This window comes from Amblyomma americanum, unplaced genomic scaffold (genome assembly GCF_052857255.1).
Source record: "Amblyomma americanum isolate KBUSLIRL-KWMA unplaced genomic scaffold, ASM5285725v1 scaffold_16, whole genome shotgun sequence".
Taxonomy (NCBI): domain Eukaryota; kingdom Metazoa; phylum Arthropoda; class Arachnida; order Ixodida; family Ixodidae; genus Amblyomma; species Amblyomma americanum.
The window spans coordinates 917,936-927,691 of NW_027526488.1; positions in this window are offsets into that span (position 1 = coordinate 917,936).

Here is a 9,756-nt window from a genome sequence, read left to right on the forward strand (position 1 = left end):
GCGCGAAAAGCATGTATTCTTGCTTAATACAGCGAAACAAGCTGTTTTAGACCGAAACGAGCTATATCACAACACATCGGTTTTACAAGTGTCTCTCTAATACGCGTAAAAACTTTTTCTCTTATAACTGCGCGAAAAGCATGTATTCTTGCTTAATACAACGAAACAAGCTGTTTTAGACCGAAACGAGCTAAATCTGAACACATCGGTTTTACAAGTATCCACGTGATACTCGTCAAAACTTTTTCTCCTATAACTGCGCGAAAAGCATGTATTCTTGCTTAATACAGCGAAACAAGCTGTTTAAGACCGAAATGAGCTAAATCACAACACATCGGTTTTACAAGTGTTCCTCTGATACGCGTCAAAACTTTTTCTTTTATAACTGCGCGAAAAGCATGTATTCTTGCTTAATACAGCGAATCAAGCTGTTTTAGATCAAAACGAGCTAAATCACAACACATCGGTATTACAAGTGTTCCACGTGATACTCGTCAAAACTTTTTCTCTTATAACTGCGCGAAAAGCATGTATTCTTGCTTAATACAACGAAACAAGCTGTTTTAGACCGAAACGAGCTAAATCACAACACATCGGTTTTACAAGTGTCTCTCTAATACCCGTCAAAACTTTTTCTCTTATAACTGCGCGAAAAGCATGTATTCTTGCTTAATACAACGAAACAAGCTGTTTTAGACCGAAACGAGCTAAATCACAACACATCGGTTTTACAAGTGTCTCTCTAATACGCGTCAAAACGTTTTCTCTTATAACTGCGCGAAAAGCATGTATTCTTGCTTAATACAACGAAACAAGCTGTTTTAGACCGAAACGAGCTAAATCTGAACACATCGGTTTTACAAGTGTTCCTCTGATACGCGTCAAAACTTTTTTCTCTTATAACTGCGCGAAAAGCATGTATTCTTGCTTAGTCCAACGAAACAAGCTGTTTTAGACCGAAACAAGGTAAATCTGAACACATCGGTTTTACAAGTGTCCTTGTGACATGCCTTTAAAACTTTTTCTCTTATAACTGCGCGAAAAGCATGTATTCCTGCTTAATACAGCGAAACAAGCTGTTTTAGACCAAAACGAGCTAAATCACAACACATCGGTTTTACAAGTGTTCCTCTGATACGCGTGTAAACTTTTTCTCTTATAACTGCGCGAAAAGCATGTATTCGTGCTAAATACAACGAAACAAGCTGTTTTAGACCGAAACGAGCGAAATCTGAACACATCGGTTTTACAAGTGTCCCTGTGACACGCGTCAAAACTTTTTCTCTTATAAATGCGCGAAAAGCATGTATTCTTGCTTAATACAGCGAAACAAGCTGTTTTAGACCGAAACGAGCTAAATCACAACACATCGGTTTTACAAGTGTTCCTCTGATACGCGTCAAAACTTTTTCTCTAATAACTGCGCGAAAAGCATGTATTCGTGCTTAATACAACGAAACAAGCTGTTTTAGACCAAAACGAGCTAGATCTGAACACATCGGTTTTCCAAGTGTCCATGTGATACGCGTCAAAACTTTTTCTCTTATAACTGCGCGAAAAGCATGTATTCTTGCTTAATACAACTAAACAAGCTGTTTTAGACCCAAACGAGCTAAATCACAACACATCGGTTTTACAAGTGTCTCTGATACGCGTCAAAACTTTTTCTTCTATAACTGCGCGTAAAGCATGTATTCGTGCTTAATACAACGAAACAAGCTGTTTTAGACCGAAACGAGCTAAATCTGAACGGATCGGTTTTACAAGTGTTCCTCTGATACGCGTCAAAACTTTTTCTCTTATAACTGCGCGAAAAGCATGTATTCTTGCTTAATACAGCGAAACAAGCTGTTTTAGACCGAAACGAGCTAAATCACAACACATCGGTTTTACAAGTGTTCCTCTGATACGCGTCAAAATTTTTTCTCTTATAACTGCGCGAAAAGCAGGTATTCTTGCTTAATACAGCGAAACAAGCTGTTTTAGACCGAAACGAGCTAAATCACAACACATCGGTTTTACAAGTGTTCCTCTGATACGCGTCAAATTTTTTTCTCTTATAACTGCACGAAAAGCATGTATTCTTGCTGAATACAGCGAAACAAGCTGTTTTAGACCGAAATGAGCTGAATCACAACACATCGGTTTTACAAGTGTTCCTCTGATACGCGTCAAAACTTTCTTTTATAACGGCGCGAAAAGCATGTATTCTTGCTTAATACAGCGAAACAAGCTGTTTTAGACCGAAACGAGCTAAATCACAACACATCGGTATTACAAGTGTTCCACGTGATACTCGTCAAAACTTTTTCTCTTTTAACTGCGCGAAAAGCATGTATTCGTGCTTAATACAACGAAACAAGCTGTTTTAGACCGAAACGAGCTAAATCTGAACACATCGGTTTTACAAGTATCCACGTGATACTCGTCAAAACTTTTTCTCTTATAACTGCGCGAAAAGCATGTATTCTTGCTTAATACAACGAAACAAGCTGTTTTAGACCGAAACGAGCTAAATCACAACACATCGGTTTCACAAGTGTCTCTCTAATACGCGTCAAAACTTTTTCTCTTATAACTGCGCGAAAAGCATGTATTCTTGCTTAATACAACGAAACAAGCTGTTTTAGACCGAAACGAGCTAAATCTGAACACATCGGTTTTACAAGTATCCACGTGATACTCGTCAAAACTTTTTCTCTTATAACTGCGCGAAAAGCATGTATTCTTGCTTAATACAGCGAAACAAGCTGTTTTAGACCGAAATGAGCTAAATCACAACACATCGGTTTTACAAGTGTTCCTCTGATACGCGTCAAAACTTTTTCTTTTATAACTGCGCGAAAAGCATGTATTCTTGCTTAATACAGCGAATCAAGCTGTTTTAGACCGAAACGAGCTAAATCACAACACATCGGTATTACAAGTGTTCCACGTGATACTCGTCAAAACTTTTTCTCTTATAACTGCGCGAAAAGCATGTATTCGTGCTTAATACAACGAAACAAGCTGTTTTAGACCAAAACGAGCTAAATCTGAACACATCGGTTTTACAAGTATCCACGTGATACTCGTCAAAACTTTTTCTCTTATAACTGCGCGAAAAGCATGTATTCTTGCCTAATACAACGAAACAAGCTGTTTTAGACCGAAACGAGCTAAATCACAACACATCGGTTTTACAAGTGTCTCTCTAATACGCGTCAAAACTTTTTCTCTTATAACTGCGCGAAAAGCATGTATTCTTGCTTAATACAACGAAACAAGCTGTTTTAGACCGAAACGAGCTAAATCACAACACATCGGTTTTACATGTGTCTCTCTAATACGCGTCAAAACTTTTTCTTCTATAACTGCGCGTAAAGCATGTATTCGTGCTTAATACAACGAAACAAGCTGTTTTAGACCGAAACGAGCTAAATCTGAACGGATCGGTTTTACAAGTGTTCCTCTGATACGCGTCAAAACTTTTTCTCTTATAACTGCGCGAAAAGCATGTATTCTTGCTTAATACAACGAAACAAGCTGTTTTAGACCGAAACGAGCCAAATCACAACACATCGGTATTACAAGTGTTCCACGTGATACTCGTCAAAGCTTTTTCTCTTATAACTGCGCGAAAAGCATGTATTCGTGCTTAATACAACGAAACAAGCTGTTTTAGACCGAAACGAGCTAAATCTGAACACATCGGTTTTACAAGTGCCCCTGTGACACGCGTCAAAACTTTTTCTCTTATAACTGCGCGAAAAGCATGTATTCTTGCTTAATACAACGAAACAAGCTGTTTTAGACCGAAATGAGCTAAATCACAACACATCGGTTTTACAAGTGTTCCTCTGATAGGCGTCAAAACTTTTTCTCTTATAACTGCGCGAAAAGCATGTATTCTTGCTTAATACAGCGAAACAAGTTGTTTTAGACCGAAACAAGCTAAATCACAACACATCGGTATTACAAGTGTTCCACGTGATACTCGTCAAAACGTTTTCTCTTATAACTGCGCGAAAAGCATGTATTCGTGCTTAATACAACGAAACAAGCTGTTTTAGACCGAAACGAGCTAAATCTGAACGCATCGGTTTTACATGTGTCCTTGTGACATGCCTTTAAAACTTTTTCTCTTATAACTGCGCGAAAAGCATGTATTCCTGCTTAATACAGCGAAACAAGCTGTTTTAGACCAAAACGAGCTAAATCACAACACATCGGTTTTACAAGTGTTCCTCTGATACGCGTCAAAACTTTTTCTCTTATAACTGCGCGAAAAGCATGTATTCTTGCTTAATACAGCGATACAAGCTGTTTTAGACCGAAATGAGCTAAATCACAACACATCGGTTTTACAAGTGTTCCTCTGATACGCGTCGAAACTTTTTCTCTTATAACGGCGCGAAAAGCATGTATTCTTGCTTAATACAGCGAAACAAGCTGTTTTAGACCGAAACGAGCTAAATCACAACACATCGGTTTTACAAGTGTTCCTCTGATACGCGTCAAAACTTTTTCTCTTATAACTGCGCGAAAAGCATGTATTCTTGCTTAATACAGCGAAACAAGTTGTTTTAGACCGAAACAAGCTAAATCACAACACATCGGTATTACAAGTGTTCCACGTGATACGCGTAAAAACTTTTTCTCTTATAACTGCGCGAAAAGCATGTATTCTTGCTTAATACAACGAAACAAGCTGTTTTAGACCGAAACGAGCTAAATCTGAACACATCGGTTTTACAAGTATCCACGTGATACTCGTCAAAACTTTTTCTCCTATAACTGCGCGAAAAGCATGTATTCTTGCTTAATACAGCGAAACAAGCTGTTTAAGACCGAAATGAGCTAAATCACAACACATCGGTTTTACAAGTGTTCCTCTGATACGCGTCAAAACTTTTTCTTTTATAACTGCGCGAAAAGCATGTATTCTTGCTTAATACAGCGAATCAAGCTGTTTTAGATCAAAACGAGCTAAATCACAACACATCGGTATTACAAGTGTTCCACGTGATACTCGTCAAAACTTTTTCTCTTATAACTGCGCGAAAAGCATGTATTCTTGCTTAATACAACGAAACAAGCTGTTTTAGACCGAAACGAGCTAAATCACAACACATCGGTTTTACAAGTGTCTCTCTAATACCCGTCAAAACTTTTTCTCTTATAACTGCGCGAAAAGCATGTATTCTTGCTTAATACAACGAAACAAGCTGTTTTAGACCGAAACGAGCTAAATCACAACACATCGGTTTTACAAGTGTCTCTCTAATACGCGTCAAAACGTTTTCTCTTATAACTGCGCGAAAAGCATGTATTCTTGCTTAATACAACGAAACAAGCTGTTTTAGACCGAAACGAGCTAAATCTGAACACATCGGTTTTACAAGTGTTCCTCTGATACGCGTCAAAACTTTTTTCTCTTATAACTGCGCGAAAAGCATGTATTCTTGCTTAGTCCAACGAAACAAGCTGTTTTAGACCGAAACAAGGTAAATCTGAACACATCGGTTTTACAAGTGTCCTTGTGACATGCCTTTAAAACTTTTTCTCTTATAACTGCGCGAAAAGCATGTATTCCTGCTTAATACAGCGAAACAAGCTGTTTTAGACCAAAACGAGCTAAATCACAACACATCGGTTTTACAAGTGTTCCTCTGATACGCGTGTAAACTTTTTCTCTTATAACTGCGCGAAAAGCATGTATTCGTGCTAAATACAACGAAACAAGCTGTTTTAGACCGAAACGAGCGAAATCTGAACACATCGGTTTTACAAGTGTCCCTGTGACACGCGTCAAAACTTTTTCTCTTATAAATGCGCGAAAAGCATGTATTCTTGCTTAATACAGCGAAACAAGCTGTTTTAGACCGAAACGAGCTAAATCACAACACATCGGTTTTACAAGTGTTCCTCTGATACGCGTCAAAACTTTTTCTCTAATAACTGCGCGAAAAGCATGTATTCGTGCTTAATACAACGAAACAAGCTGTTTTAGACCAAAACGAGCTAGATCTGAACACATCGGTTTTCCAAGTGTCCATGTGATACGCGTCAAAACTTTTTCTCTTATAACTGCGCGAAAAGCATGTATTCTTGCTTAATACAACTAAACAAGCTGTTTTAGACCCAAACGAGCTAAATCACAACACATCGGTTTTACAAGTGTCTCTGATACGCGTCAAAACTTTTTCTTCTATAACTGCGCGTAAAGCATGTATTCGTGCTTAATACAACGAAACAAGCTGTTTTAGACCGAAACGAGCTAAATCTGAACGGATCGGTTTTACAAGTGTTCCTCTGATACGCGTCAAAACTTTTTCTCTTATAACTGCGCGAAAAGCATGTATTCTTGCTTAATACAGCGAAACAAGCTGTTTTAGACCGAAACGAGCTAAATCACAACACATCGGTTTTACAAGTGTTCCTCTGATACGCGTCAAAATTTTTTCTCTTATAACTGCGCGAAAAGCAGGTATTCTTGCTTAATACAGCGAAACAAGCTGTTTTAGACCGAAACGAGCTAAATCACAACACATCGGTTTTACAAGTGTTCCTCTGATACGCGTCAAATTTTTTTCTCTTATAACTGCACGAAAAGCATGTATTCTTGCTGAATACAGCGAAACAAGCTGTTTTAGACCGAAATGAGCTGAATCACAACACATCGGTTTTACAAGTGTTCCTCTGATACGCGTCAAAACTTTCTTTTATAACGGCGCGAAAAGCATGTATTCTTGCTTAATACAGCGAAACAAGCTGTTTTAGACCGAAACGAGCTAAATCACAACACATCGGTATTACAAGTGTTCCACGTGATACTCGTCAAAACTTTTTCTCTTTTAACTGCGCGAAAAGCATGTATTCGTGCTTAATACAACGAAACAAGCTGTTTTAGACCGAAACGAGCTAAATCTGAACACATCGGTTTTACAAGTATCCACGTGATACTCGTCAAAACTTTTTCTCTTATAACTGCGCGAAAAGCATGTATTCTTGCTTAATACAACGAAACAAGCTGTTTTAGACCGAAACGAGCTAAATCACAACACATCGGTTTCACAAGTGTCTCTCTAATACGCGTCAAAACTTTTTCTCTTATAACTGCGCGAAAAGCATGTATTCTTGCTTAATACAACGAAACAAGCTGTTTTAGACCGAAACGAGCTAAATCTGAACACATCGGTTTTACAAGTATCCACGTGATACTCGTCAAAACTTTTTCTCTTATAACTGCGCGAAAAGCATGTATTCTTGCTTAATACAGCGAAACAAGCTGTTTTAGACCGAAATTAGCTAAATCACAACACATCGGTTTTACAAGTGTTCCTCTGATACGCGTCAAATCTTTTTCTTTTATAACTGCGCGAAAAGCATGTATTCTTGCTTAATACAGCGAATCAAGCTGTTTTAGACCGAAACGAGCTAAATCACAACACATCGGTATTACAAGTGTTCCACGTGATACTCGTCAAAACTTTTTCTCTTATAACTGCGCGAAAAGCATGTATTCGTGCTTAATACAACGAAACAAGCTGTTTTAGACCAAAACGAGCTAAATCTGAACACATCGGTTTTACAAGTATCCACGTGATACTCGTCAAAACTTTTTCTCTTATAACTGCGCGAAAAGCATGTATTCTTGCCTAATACAACGAAACAAGCTGTTTTAGACCGAAACGAGCTAAATCACAACACATCGGTTTTACAAGTGTCTCTCTAATACGCGTCAAAACTTTTTCTCTTATAACTGCGCGAAAAGCATGTATTCTTGCTTAATACAACGAAACAAGCTGTTTTAGACCGAAACGAGCTAAATCACAACACATCGGTTTTACATGTGTCTCTCTAATACGCGTCAAAACTTTTTCTTCTATAACTGCGCGTAAAGCATGTATTCGTGCTTAATACAACGAAACAAGCTGTTTTAGACCGAAACGAGCTAAATCTGAACGGATCGGTTTTACAAGTGTTCCTCTGATACGCGTCAAAACTTTTTCTCTTATAACTGCGCGAAAAGCATGTATTCTTGCTTAATACAACGAAACAAGCTGTTTTAGACCGAAACGAGCCAAATCACAACACATCGGTATTACAAGTGTTCCACGTGATACTCGTCAAAGCTTTTTCTCTTATAACTGCGCGAAAAGCATGTATTCGTGCTTAATACAACGAAACAAGCTGTTTTAGACCGAAACGAGCTAAATCTGAACACATCGGTTTTACAAGTGCCCCTGTGACACGCGTCAAAACTTTTTCTCTTATAACTGCGCGAAAAGCATGTATTCTTGCTTAATACAACGAAACAAGCTGTTTTAGACCGAAATGAGCTAAATCACAACACATCGGTTTTACAAGTGTTCCTCTGATACGCGTCAAAACTTTTTCTCTTATAACTGCGCGAAAAGCATGTATTCTTGCTTAATACAGCGAAACAAGTTGTTTTAGACCGAAACAAGCTAAATCACAACACATCGGTATTACAAGTGTTCCACGTGATACTCGTCAAAACGTTTTCTCTTATAACTGCGCGAAAAGCATGTATTCGTGCTTAATACAACGAAACAAGCTGCTTTAGACCGAAACGAGCTAAATCTGAACGCATCGGTTTTACATGTGTCCTTGTGACATGCCTTTAAAACTTTTTCTCTTATAACTGCGCGAAAAGCATGTATTCCTGCTTAATACAGCGAAACAAGCTGTTTTAGACCAAAACGAGCTAAATCACAACACATCGGTTTTACAAGTGTTCCTCTGATACGCGTCAAAACTTTTTCTCTTATAACTGCGCGAAAAGCATGTATTCTTGCTTAATACAGCGATACAAGCTGTTTTAGACCGAAATGAGCTAAATCACAACACATCGGTTTTACAAGTGTTCCTCTGATACGCGTCGAAACTTTTTCTCTTATAACGGCGCGAAAAGCATGTATTCTTGCTTAATACAGCGAAACAAGCTGTTTTAGACCGAAACGAGCTAAATCACAACACATCGGTTTTACAAGTGTCTCTCTAATACGCGTAAAAACTTTTTCTCTTATAACAGCGCGAAAAGCATGTATTCTTGCTTAATACAACGAAACAAGCTGTTTTAGACCGAAACGAGCTAAATCTGAACACATCGGTTTTACAAGTATCCACGTGATACTCGTCAAAACTTTTTCTCCTATAACTGCGCGAAAAGCATGTATTCTTGCTTAATACAGCGAAACAAGCTGTTTAAGACCGAAATGAGCTAAATCACAACACATCGGTTTTACAAGTGTTCCTCTGATACGCGTCAAAACTTTTTCTTTTATAACTGCGCGAAAAGCATGTATTCTTGCTTAATACAGCGAATCAAGCTGTTTTAGAACAAAACGAGCTAAATCACAACACATCGGTATTACAAGTGTTCCACGTGATACTCGTCAAAACTTTTTCTCTTATAACTGCGCGAAAAGCATGTATTCTTGCTTAATACAACGAAACAAGCTGTTTTAGACCGAAACGAGCTAAATCACAACACATCGGTTTTACAAGTGTCTCTCTAATACCCGTCAAAACTTTTTCTCTTATAACTGCGCGAAAAGCATGTATTCTTGATTAATACAACGAAACAAGCTGTTTTAGACCGAAACGAGCTAAATCACAACACATCGGTTTTACAAGTGTCTCTCTAATACGCGTCAAAACGTTTTCTCTTATAACTGCGCGAAAAGCATGTATTCTTGCTTAATACAACGAAACAAGCTGTTTTAGACCGAAACGAGCTAAATCTGA